The sequence below is a fragment of the Oncorhynchus masou genome, chromosome 5 (assembly GCF_036934945.1).
Source record: "Oncorhynchus masou masou isolate Uvic2021 chromosome 5, UVic_Omas_1.1, whole genome shotgun sequence".
NCBI classification, from domain to species: domain Eukaryota; kingdom Metazoa; phylum Chordata; class Actinopteri; order Salmoniformes; family Salmonidae; genus Oncorhynchus; species Oncorhynchus masou.
Window position 1 is genome coordinate 70,591,641 of NC_088216.1, and position 13,581 is coordinate 70,605,221.

A 13,581-nucleotide genomic window follows, 5' to 3' on the forward strand; every position below is an offset into this window, starting at 1 on the left:
TTTAAAACACACACATCCGCTATATAAGTATATAAACAACAAATATGATACATGTTACAATTAAATGGTGTTTCAAACAAATAAAGTAAAATCTTAGACAAAGTTGTTTCTAGTTCTTCAGAATCACCCCCAAGACGGGATACCAATTGTGTCCATTGTAGACTCTCATCCGCATGTCGTACATGATTCATGATTTGTTCCATTTTCAGCACACGCTCTACATTAGTCCCGGAATTGTGGGTTGTGTAGAACGATACATTGTTCACTTTATTTTCAATAATTTGATGCATAACATTTGTAAGTTCTATCAAAATAAAAAATGTATTTATTCTCCGGCCAGGCCTCCATCACGAATGTTTTGGTTGCTGATTTCCTCGTTGCTGATGTAGAACTCCACGCAGCCACATGGAAGGCCATTCTTTGTATTTTCACCCTGTGAAATATTCTTCCTGAGGAGTCAAGGGTACCTTCCCAACAGGTCTCGTAGCCTGTGAACAAGCTATACCCTTGGTGATAAGTCTCAGTTCGGGACACAAAACCTGGCGAAAAACCGTCCAGTCTTCAACCCCATAGTCCACTCCTAATGTCTGGTCGGTATATTCTTCTCCTTCGGCTACCGTATAGAGGTTCACTCTACAGGCCAAGTAATTAGACATCAGCACTTGATCTTTCAGCGCAGTTGCGGGCGGTATTTGGGTTCTATCAACACTTAGAAACCGCTTTTTTGGAGCATCGTATATTGCGACATTATACTTGGCCCTTTCTCTATGTTTCAGCCGCGGTCCTGCTTCCGTTGTTACAGTCATCACAGCTTTGCCACTGATCACAAAATCGATGTTTAAAAATTTTGTTTAATATACTGGGTTCGCATGCCTTGTTCTGGACATTTATTTATAATCCGTCTGCCACAGCCAATACCCCGGACATTCCTGCTTCATCAGATAACAACCATATGGGCAAGAAAACTGGGGGTGGGGGGCCATACAAGTTCAACAGTTCAAACACTGAACCCCCCCCCCAGTTCAACCAGGTCCCTAGACATCAATCAGCATGACTACTTGAAAGGATGCAATATATATATATAAAATGACACACCCTCTAACACGTGACCACAGGAACAGGATGGCCTGGCCGGAGGCCCATATTTGGACATGTACACGTCATCATGGACACAGGGTAATCAATCAAAATTCTGACCCGTGCCGTCTACTTTATTCTCTCTACAGACAATATACAACATGATGAAATGTTGTCAAATACCTATAATTTTGATGTGGGGAGCCAGCCAAGCAGTGAAAACAAGGGTGGGAAAAACCTTAGACAAAACAGATGACCGACAGACAAAGTTACGCACATTGACAATGAGACAAACAAGACACATGAAAATCCTTGCCGCATCTCCTGCACCAGGCCACCTCCTTACCTTTTCTCACGTATTTCCCGAAAGAAGCAGTGGACTCTGACCTGTTGTGTAGGGTGTGGACACCTTGGGAGGCCTGGACCCAGGTCAGGGATTGGAATAGGGACTGGGAAATGGTGTCAGGTGCCCAGTCTGAAAACAAGAGAAAATATATTTTCTCATGGATGGTATCGTGCCATAGAGGGTTCCTCATCTCTGCAGAGAGTAAGACTGTTTGCAATAGCAAGAAAATCACACATCAGTAAATAAACTTGGTAATTTATATAGTTGGTGACAGAATATAGCCTGTAATGTTATTACCTTGTTCCAGAGTTCACGACATTGGTCACTCAAGATGACCTCAGTGAACAATTCGTTCCAGTCATTGGCAGCAGAGAACTGGAAGGAAAGGCGGCCAAAGGAGGTGTTGGCTTTGGGGATGACCAGTGAAATATACCTGCTAGAGCGCGTACTACGGGTGGGTGTTACTATGGTGACCAGTGAGCTGAGATAAGGAGGGGCTTTACCTAGCAAAGACTTCTAGATAACCTGGAGCCAGTGGGTCTGGCGATGGATATGTAGCGCGGGCCAGCCAATGAGAGCATACAGGTCGCAGTGGTGGGTAGTATATGGGGCTTTAGTGACAAAACGGATGGCACTGTGATAGACTACATCCAATTTGCTGAGTAGAGTGTTGGAGGCTATTTTGTAAATGACATCGCTGAAGTCAAGGATCGGTAGGAAGCCGATTCTAGATTTAATTCTGGCTTGGACATGCTTAATGTGAGTCTGAAAGGAGAGTTTAGAGTCTAACCAGACACCTAGGTATTTGTAGTTGTCCTCATATTCTAAGTCAGAACCGTCCAGAGTAGAGATGCTAGTCGGGCGGGCAAGGGTAGGCAGCGATCGGTTGAATATCATGCATTTAGTTTTACTTGCATTTAAGAGCAGTTGGAGGCCACAGAAGGAGTGTTGTATGGCATTGAAGCTCGTTTGGAAGTTTGTTATCACAGTGTCCAAAGAAGGGCCAGATGTATACAGAATGGTGTCATCTGCTTAGAGGTGGATCAGAGAATCACCAGCAGGAAGAGCGACATCATTGATATCTACAGAGAAAAGAGTCGGCCCGTGAATTGAACCATTTGGCACCCCTTGAAAGGGTTGCTAACCGGTGGACAGGGAAGTCAGACGCATGAGAGCAGAACTAGGTAATAGCCGGAGCAGTTCAATTGCAAAAACCAACGGCATAAAGAATGGCAAAACATGGTACACCCGAACCACCGAACACCGCCCGAACAAGGAGAGGAACCAACATCGGCGAAAGTCATGACAGTACCCCCTCCTTGACGAGCGGCTCCAGCAGCGAGCTGACACAGGCCTCTGGGATGATCCGGAGGGCGAGGTGCAGGGCAATCCACACAGAAATGGTGGAACTCCCGCAGCATTGAAGGGTCCAACACATCCTCCACCAGAACCCAGAATCTCTCCACGAGGTACTGAAGGCCCATCGCCCGACGACCTCGAATCCAGTATGGATCAAACGGAATACGCCGGGGCCACCTCGATGTCCAGAGGGGGCGGAGGGGGCGGAGGAACCTCCGCACCTCAGACTCCTGGAGCGAGCTAGCCACCACCAGCCTGAGGAGAGACACATGGTATGAGGGGTTAATACGTTAATCGGGGGGAAGATATAACCTGTAGCTCACCTCGTTCAGTCTCCTCAGGACTTTAAATGGCCCCACAAACCGCAGACCCAGCTTCCGGCAGGGTAGGTTTCGGGTCGAGAGCCAGACCCGGTCCGGTGACCGCTCACTGCGGTGACGGTCTGCGCTGACTTTCTGGCACACCACGGCACGCTGAAGGTGAACATGAGCGGTGTCCCATGTCTCCTCCGCGTGCCGGAACCAGTCGTCCACCGCAGGAGCCGCGGTCTGACTCTGATGCCAAGGAGCCAGAACCGGCTGATAACCCAGTATGCACTGGAAGGGGGAGAGGTTAGTGGAGGAGTGGCTGACCTCAGAAACCTACCCATATCCTGGTTAACTCTCTCCACCTGCCCGTTACTCTGGGGGTGAAAACCCGAGGTGAAGCTGATCGAGACCCCCAGATGTTACATTTAAATTTTACATTTAAGTCATTTAGCAGACGCTCTTATCCAGAGCGACTTACAAATTGGTGAATTCACCTTCTGACATCCAGTGGAACAGCCACTTTACAATAGTGCATCTAAATCATTTAAGGGGGGGGGTGAGAAGGATTACTTTATCCTATCCTAGATATTCCTTGAAGAGGTGGGGTTTCAGGTGTCTCCGGAAGGTGGTGATTGACTCCGCTGTCCTGGCGTCGTGAGGGAGTTTGTTCCACCATTGGGGGGCCAGAGCAGCGAACAGTTTTGACTGGGCTGAGCGGGAATTGTACTTCCTCAGTGGTAGGGAGGCGAGCATGCCAGAGGTGGATGAACGCAGTGCCCTTGTTTGGGTGTAGGGCCTGATCAGAGCCTGGAGGTACTGCGGTGCCGTTCCCCTCACAGCTCCGTAGGCAAGCACCATGGTCTTGTAGCGGATGCGAGCTTCAACTGGAAGCCAGTGGAGAGAGCGGAGGAGCGGGGTGACGTGAGAGAACTTGGGAAGGTTGAACACCAGACGGGCTGCGGCGTTCTGGATGAGTTGTAGGGGTTTAATGGAACAGGCAGGGAGCCCAGCCAACAGCGAGTTGCAGTAATCCAGACGGGAGATGACAAGTGCCTGGATTAGGACCTGCGCCGCTTCCTGTGTGAGGCAGGGTCGTACTCTGCGGATGTTGTAGAGCATGAACCTACAGGAACGGGCCACCGCCTTGATGTTAGTTGAGAACGACAGGGTGTTGTCCAGGATCACGCCAAGGTTCTTAGCGCTCTGGGAGGAGGACACAATGGAGTTGTCAACCGTGATGGCGAGATCATGGAACGGGCAGTCCTTCCCCGGGAGGAAGAGCAGCTCCGTCTTGCCGAGGTTCAGCTTGAGGTGGTGATCCGTCATCCACACTGATATGTCTGCCAGACATGCAGAGATGCGATTCGCCACCTGGTCATCAGAAGGGGGAAAGGAGAAGATTAATTGTGTGTCGTCTGCATAGCAATGATAGGAGAGACCATGTGAGGTTATGACAGAGCCAAGTGACTTGGTGTATAGCGAGAATAGGAGAGGGCCTAGAACAGAGCCCTGGAGGACACCAGTGGTGAGAGCGCGTGGCGAGGAGACAGATTCTCGCCACGCCACCTGGTAGGAGCGACCTGTCAGGTAGGACGCAATCCAAGCGTGGGCCGCGCCGGAGATGCCCAACTCGGAGAGGGTGGAGAGGAGGATCTGATGGTTCACAGTATCGAAGGCAGCCGATAGGTCTAGAAGGATGAGAGCAGAGGAGAGAGAGTTAGCTTTAGCAGTGCCTCCGTGATACAGAGAAGAGCAGTCTCAGTTGAATGACTAGTCTTGAAACCTGACTGATTTGGATCAAGAAAGTCATTCTGAGAGAGATAGCGGGAGAGCTGGCCAAGGACGGCACGTTCAAGAGTTTTGGAGAGAAAAGAAAGAAGGGATACTGGTCTGTAGTTGTTGACATCGGAGGGATCGAGTGTAGGTTTTTTCAGAAGGGGTGCAACTCTCGCTCTCTTGAAGACGGAAGGGACGTAGCCAGCGGTCAGGGATGAGTTGATGAGCGAGGTGAGGTAAGGGAGAAGGTCTCCGGAAATGGTCTGGAGAAGAGAGGAGGGGATAGGGTCAAGCGGGCAGGTTGTTGGGCGGCCGGCCGTCACAAGAAGCAAGATTTCATCTGGAGAGAGAGGGGAGAAAGAGGTCAGAGCACAGGGTAGGGCAGTGTGAGCAGAACCAGCGGTGTAGTTTGACTTAGCAAACGAGGATCGGATGTCGTCGACCTTCTTTTCAAAATGGTTGACGAAGTCATCTGCAGAGAGGGGGAGGAGGGGGGAGGGGGAGGAGGATTCAGGAGGGAGGAGAAGGTGGCAAAGAGCTTCCTAGGGTTAGAGGCAGATGCTTGGAATTTAGAGTGGAAGAAAGTGGCTTTAGCAGCAGAGACAGAGGAGGAAAATGTAGAGAGGAGGGAGTGAAAGGATGCCAGGTCCGCAGGGAGGCGAGTTTTCCTCCATTTCCGCTCGGCTGCCCGGAGCACTGTTCTGTGAGCTCGCAATGAGTCGTCGAGCCACGGAGCGGGAGGGGAGGACCGAGCCGGCCTGGAGGATAGGGGACATAGAGAGTCAAAGGATGCAGAAAGGGAAGAGAGGAGGGTTGAGGAGGCAGAATCAGGAGAAGGTATGAGCAGAGGGAAGAGATGATAGGATGGAAGAGGAGAGAGTAGCGGGGGAGAGAGAGCGAAGGTTGGGACGGTGCGATACCATCCGAGTAGGGGCAGTGTGGGAAGTGTTGGATGAGAGCGAGAGGGAAAAGGATACAATGTAGTGGTTGGAGACTTGGAGGGGAGTTGCAATGAGGTTAGTGGAAGAACAGCATCTAGTAAAGATGAGGTCGAGCGTATTGCTTGCCTTGTGAGTAGGGGGGGAAGGTGAGAGGGTGAGGTCAAAAGAGGAGAGGAGTGGAAAGAAGGAGGCAGAGAGGAATGAGTCAAAGGTAGACGTGGGGAGGTTAAAGTCGCCCAGGACTGTGAGAGGTGGGCCGTCCTCAGGAAAGGAGCTTATCAAGGCATCAAGCTCATTGATGAACTCTCCGAGGGAACCTGGAGGGCGATAAATGATAAGGATGTTAAGCTTGAAAGGGCTGGTAACTGTGACAGCATGGAATTCAAAGGAGGCGATAGACAGATGGGTAAGGGGAGAAAGAGAGAATGACCACTTGGGAGAGATGAGGATCCCGGTGCCACCACCCCGCTGACCAGAAGCTCTCGGGGTGTGCGAGAACACGTGGGCGGACGAAGAGAGAGCAGTAGGAGTAGCAGTGTTATCTGTGGTGATCCATGTTTCCGTCAGTGCCAAGAAGTCGAGGGACTGGAGGGAGGCATAGGCTGAGATGAACTCTGCCTTGTTGGCCGCAGATCGGCAGTTCCAGAGGCTACCGGAGACCTGGAACTCCACGTGGGTCGTGCGTGCTGGGACCACCAGATTAGGGTGGCCGCGGCCACGCGGTGTGGAGCGTTTGTATGGTCTGTGCAGAGAGGAGAGAACAGGGATAGATAGACACATAGTTGACAGGCTACAGAAGAGGCTACGCTAATGCAAAGGAGATTGGAATGACAAGTGGACTACACGTCTCGAATGTTCAGAAAGTTAAGCTTACGTAGCAAGAATCTTATTGACTAAAATGATTGAAATGATACAGTACTGCTGGAGTAGGCTAGCTGGCAGTGGCTGCGTTGTTGACTTTGTAGGCTAGCTGGCAGTGGCTGCGTTGTTGACACTACACTAATCAAGTCGTTCCGTCGAGTGTAATAGTTTCTACAGTGCTGCTATTCGGGGGCTAGCTGGCTAGCTGGCTAGCTAGCAGTGTTGATTACGTAACGTTACGTTAAAAGAACGACAATAGCTGGCTAGCTAACCTAGAAAATCGCTCTAGACTACACAATTGTCTTAGATACAAAGACGGCTATGTAGCTAGCTAGCTACGATCAAACAAATCAAACCGTTGTACTGTAATGAAGTGAAATGAAAATGTGATACTACCTGTGGAGCGAAGCGGTATGTTGACCGGGTAGTTGAAGTTCAATTCGGTAGACGTTGGCTAGCTGTTGGCTAGCTAGCTAGCAGTATCTCCTACGTTAAGGACGACAAATAGCTGGCTAGCTAACCTCGGTAAATTAAGATAATCACTCTAAGTCTACACACTCTAAACTACACAATTATCTTGGATACGAAGACGGCAAAGACAACTATGTAGCTAGCTAACACTACACTAATCGAGTCGTTCAGTTGAGTGTAATAGTTTCTACAGTGCTAGTAGACGGTGGACAATAGCTAGCTGCTGGGCAGATAGCAGTGTAGACTACGTTAGGACGACGAAATACGATAATTACGCAAAGATGTTCCATGAACGCTCTCCAGACGCTCGAAGTGAACTCGGGACCCCGATCAGACATGTCCTCTGGCACCCCGTAGTGCCGGAAGACGTGTGTAAACATGACCTCCACAGTCTGTAGGGCTGTATGGAGACCGGGCAGAGGGAGGAGACGGCAGGACTTAGAAAAACGGTCCACAAAAACCAGGATCGTGGTGTTGCCCTGTGAGGGAGGAAGATCGGTAAGGAAATCCACCGGCAGGTGCGACCAAGGCCGTTGTTAAATGGGTAAGGGGTGTAGCTTACCTCTGGGCAGGTGCCTAGGAGCCTTACACTAGGCGCACACCGAGCAGGAGGAAACATAAACCCTCACGTCCTTAGCCAAAGTGGGCCACCAGTACACCCCACTCAGACAGCGCACCATCCGACCAATGCCTGAATGACCAGAAGAGGGAGACGTGTGGGGCCAATAGATCAGCCAGTCACGGACAGCAGACGGAATGTACAGACCCCCAGCGGGACACTGGAGGGGAGTGGGCTCTGCACGTAGCGCCTGCTCAATGTCCGCATCCAGTTCCCACACTACCGGCGCCACCAGGCAGGAGGCCGGGAGTATGGGGCGGGATCCATGGGCCGCTCCTCTGTGTCATACAGCCGGGACAGTGCGTCTGCCTTCACGTTCTGGGAACCTGGTCTGTAAGAAAGAATGAAAACAAAACTGTGAAAAACATGGCCCACTTTGCCTGGCAAGAGTTCAGTCTCCTCGCCACCTGAATGTACTCCAGATTGTGGTGGTCAGTCCAGATGAGAAAAGGGTGTTTAGCCCCCTCAAGCCAATGTCTCCACGCCTTCAAAGCCTTGACGACAGCCAACAGCTCCCGGTCCCCCACGCCATAGCTCCGGTGGCGTACTCGAGCGCTGAGAGAGCACGGCTTCTATCCCAGCCTCGGACGCGTCCACCTCCACTATGAACGCCAAAGAGGGATCCGGATGGGCCAGCACGGGAGCCGAGGTAAACAGAGCCCTCAGGTGACCAAAGGCCCTCTCCACCTCAGCCGACCACTGCAAACATACCATACCCTTCAGCAGTGAGGTAATGGGAGCCGCTACCTGATCAAAACCCTGGATAAACCTCCAGTAGTAATTGGCAAAACCTAGAAACCGCTGCACCTCCTTTACCGTGGTGGGAGTCGGCCAATTACGCACGGCTGAAATGCAGTCACTCTCCATCTCCACCCCTGAGGTGGAAATGCAGTACCCTAGGAAGGAGATGGACTGTTGGAAGAACAGGCATTTCTCAGCCTTGACGTACAGGTCATGCTCCAACAGACGACCACACACCCTGCGCACCAGGGACACATGCTTGGCGCATGTAGCGGAGTATATCAGAATGTCATCAATATACACCACTACACCCTGCCCGTGCAGGTCCCTGAAAATCACATCTACAAAGGCTTGGAAGACTGATGAAGCATTCATCAACACGTATGGCATGACGAGGTACTCATAAAGCCGTCTTCCACTCGTCTCCCTCCCGGATACGCACCAGGTTGTAAGTGCTCCTGAGTTCTAGTTTGGTGAAGAAGCTCGCCCTGTGCATTGACTCAATCCCTGTGGCTATGAGAGGTAGCGGGTAACTGTACCTCACAGTGATCTGGTTTAGACCTCGATAGTCAATACACGGGCGCAGACCTGCCACCTTCTTCACAAAAAAGAAACTTGAGGATGCGGGTGAAGTGGAGGACCGAATGTACCCCTGACACAGGGATTCGGAGACATACAGTGGGGCAAAAAAGTATTTGGTGTGCAAATTCTTGTGCAGGTTCTCCGACTTAAAAAGATGAGAGAGGCCTGTCATTTTCATCATAGGTACACTTCAACTATGACAGACAAAATGAGAAGAAAAAAAATCCAGAAAATCACATTGTAGGATTTTTTATGAATTCATCTGCAAATTATGGTTCACACATGGATTCAAACCTCCCAACATGAAAAAATAAAAAAGCATTTTGTAGAATTTAATCAAGACCACTTTCTCACAGATGGATGAAATCACTTTGTGCTTAAAGCTGAAGCTGTAACAAGTCGGCAGCCATTTAAGTGCCATTGAATGATGCATTGCTCAGAGGACACAGGAAAGAACCTTCTCTGTCTTCAGTTCTATGAAATTGTTTGTGTGCTTGGCCCTGACACAGACCTTTCACTTCTGACACATGCCTCTGTTGAATTGACAGGACACTGCAAGTCAGTTGATTTTCCTCTGCCTGGCCTGACCAGGGAACGGTCTTGTCTGTTGACTTGCATACAAAGCTGAAATCACCACTGAGCAGAAAAGGAACCAATTCTGCTGATTGTTTTGGGGAATAGGTATTGTAATACAATAGTAAAGGGTAAAGGAAAAACTGAGGTCAATATATTGTATATCACCATAGAATGTTTAAAAACAAACCAATAAGTCAAGAGATGAAAAACCCCATAACTACCAGCTAATCTGTCATCAATTTAGAGGTTAAATCTCCAAAATGATTGCATTTTAGCTGGTGGTTTTGGGGATTTTCATCTCTCTGAAATGTTCAAATGTTTAGGGAGCTAAACATTCCCTTATTAGAAATACTACAAAAGCACTTTGTCATTTTAGTGGTGCAGATTTTACTGCCCATTTTTTGTGGAACCTTGTTGCATGGACGAGTAAACTAGTCTATGTTCAAAATATATCTTAGAGGCAACTGCCTTTGACTCATAATCAATTAGTCATCGTTCATTCCAGCATTTATACTCAGCCCTTTCACATTTCCAGGATCGATACAAAAATGATTATTTTACCTAATTGTTCTCGACATGCACTAATATAATCACAAATCAGATAATGCAAATGCAATTCTTAGATAGGATTGGACTGTCCAACTATGTTCAGCTACCACCACACCCCTGTCTGCCTGCTGACTACTGTAGTTGTCCCACTGGAGCACTGATGTTGGTTGAATCACTGATGCCAAGTGTCCTCTAATAAAACATAGAGGTCCCCCAAGCTCCTTCACATGGAACAACTGTTAATAAGTCTTCTCCTAATCTTTGTGGACCTCAGTGATAATCTGGAGAGTGACGATCTTCATGAGTACGTGGGTTGACAAATTATATCTTCAGAAAAAAGGAACCCTGAATGAATACAGAATTGGAGAGTCTCTCCATCTAATGAGTGTATTCAGGATTCGTTACAAGTTATGATACATAGTTATGATTCATTAGTTACATTTGATGCATTTCTAAAATGCTAATGAAACATAACATCTCAAGGTGGAAATCCTCTTACACGGTTTTATGTTGTTTTCTTAATAAATCATCATCATTCATCTGCTATTAAAGAGAGATGACAATAAACAATACTTTCATTCAGGAAAATGATTTGGGCACTATGCATGCACTCCCACACTCGAACACACAAATATTCGAACAACCAATCAGACATTCACAAACACACTTTATTATTGTCTCCCTGAAGCCTCCTCATGTTTTTCAAAACTAATCAAAGACCTTGTACTACGCACAACACTTCAATCTATTCACTCCATAAATTGCGAACATTGAGATCAGCCATTTTCAAATGAAAGGTATTCATAATATGATGATAATCAAGTAGCTACATTCACATTAAGACCAATGTTTATATTGTCTTAATTGGTATGGAAATTGCATGTATGTGTATAAAAATGTGCCACAATATAGCATCATATAATTTTGAACATATTACATGAACAATAAAATTACCTGAGAATTACAACTGCAACCAGTTTGATGAGTTAAATTGTGTATATGTATAATTGTACATTCCTGTCTATAAGGAGGTTCTCATTATATCTCCTTTCTGCAGACATTAATGTTTTGACAGTTTTGTGATTGCTCTGTCATTCCCGAGGCATACAGTAAATAACATATCTGTTAAGATGCTTCTCACAGTGGAAATATTTCCCTCATCTACTCATGAGTTATTGCTGTATGTTTGTGAAATTGTATAATGACATTTAATTGTATGCCATAAAGTGAGCATGAGATTGCCTTTATTATCAGTACAGTGTTATCAGAGGTATACACCTGCATGTTACTGACTAGTGACTTTCACAAACATATTACACAGGCCATTGCTTTATAAGCATTTATCAATTAATGACATCCATAAATGAACATAAAAGCTTAAATTCCAAACTAAAAATCTCGTACTTAAAACTAAAGTGCTGGCAAAATAACAATAATACAGAATATTTACTAAAATGGAATTTCTGAATAGAATTTTCTTATTTTTAAGTCTTCTTTCCTTTGTTTCCTTTATTTTCCTGCATCTTGCTCCCTCTCTGTAGTTGCAGGCAGAGTGCTGACATGGCAGCTGCCCCATATTTGGTTCCCCAGCGCAGCAGTGTGATCAATAGATTAGGATTCATTGGGACCTGTGAACAGTACTGTGAAAATGCTCCCATATGGAGTTCACATAATTGCCTATCCAGGGGAAAATCTATCAATTAAGTCCAACAGAAAATGTACAAGACATTGATTAAACAAGCAAAAATGGGCCTTTCCAGCACCATCACGGGTCATATGTGCGCCATACTGTATTTGCCAGAGTCAATAGACAAGAGTGGTGGCGGCATTGTGCAGTCAATCTTGTGAAGGTCCATGGAGGAAATGTGTTACGTTGTGTGGCTCAGCGCATAGCCTAGATGTGTGCATTCAAGTTTGTGTGTGTGTGTTTGTGCGTGTGTTTGTGCGTGTGTGTGTGTGTGTGTGTGTGTTTGTGCGTGTGTTTGTGCGTGTGTGTGTGTGTGTGTGTGTGTGTGTGTGTGTGTGTGTGTGTGTGTGTGTGTGTGTGTGTGTGTGTGTGTGTGTGTGTGTGTGTGTGTGTGTGTGTGTGTGTGTGTGCGTGTGTAGGGGCTTCATGAACCCAAAATCTGAGGTGGCACAAGTGTGTGAGTATGGCAATATGGCAGGGAGGTGTTCCAGAGGGGGCTAAGCCCCAGTTTTGTAAATTTGAGAATTAATCATTTTTCATACACCCGAAACAGCCTTTTCCTGCAATCTAGAGCCATAAACATTATGCTTAAATCAATGTAAATGTATGCTATGCTTATACATAGTAGAAACATTTTAACACAACATGAAACAATTTGAAAGATTTTACTCAGTTACAGTTCATATAAAGAAATCAGTCAACAGAAATAAATAAATTAGGCCTTAATCTATGGATTTCACATGACTGGGAATACAGATACACATCCATTGGTCACACATACCTTAAAAGAAAGGTAGGGGTATGGATGAAAAAACAGTCAGTATCTCGTGTTACCACCATTTGCCTCATGCAGTGCGACACATCTCCTTCGCATAGAGTTGATCAGGCTGTTGATTGTGGAATGTTGTCCCACTCCTCTTCAATGGCTGTGTCCGAAGTTGCTGGATATTAGCAGGAACTGGAACTCGCTGTCGTACACTTTGATTCAGAGCATCCCAAACATGCTCAATGTCTGGTGAGTATGCTGGCCATGGAAGAACTGGGATATTTTCAGCTTCCAGGAATGGTGTACCGATCCTTGCGAAATGGATTTGTGCTGAAACATGAGGACATGACCCATCGTGTGCGTTTGTTTGTTTGTGTGAGTTAGTGTGCGTGCGTGCCTGCATGTGCGTGTTGCATGTTTGCATGCATCCCGTATTTGGGAAAATAACAGATTCTCATTTTGTACATACTACACATGCACTAAATTTCTCATGACTTCAACAACTGTTGCATTGAAAAAGAGAAACAACATGAGTAGTTTCATATCTCATATGAGTTATCAGACTGCTGAAAAATATGTCTCACGTTATTCATGAAGAGATGATGGAGTTGAGACCGCGGTAGGCCCTGGGAGGCAGTGTTCCACACAAATTGGGAGCCGTTACTTTATCTAATTAAAAGCCTGTATCGTTAACAAGCCCCCTCCCCCAAGCAGTGACCATGTGCCTTATGGGCTTTGGTCTGGGGAGAGTAGAGTCACTGAAAGGATGTATGTGTGACAATGAGAGCGTTAATGATGCACGGCAGAGATGCAAAGTATACAATTACCGAAAGTTCCCCCTCTTATCACACAGTTCCCTAGGCTTCAGAGGGGCTGGTCCAGAGGGACTGGTTCTGATGTGTGTGAGTTACTGTCTGTCTCC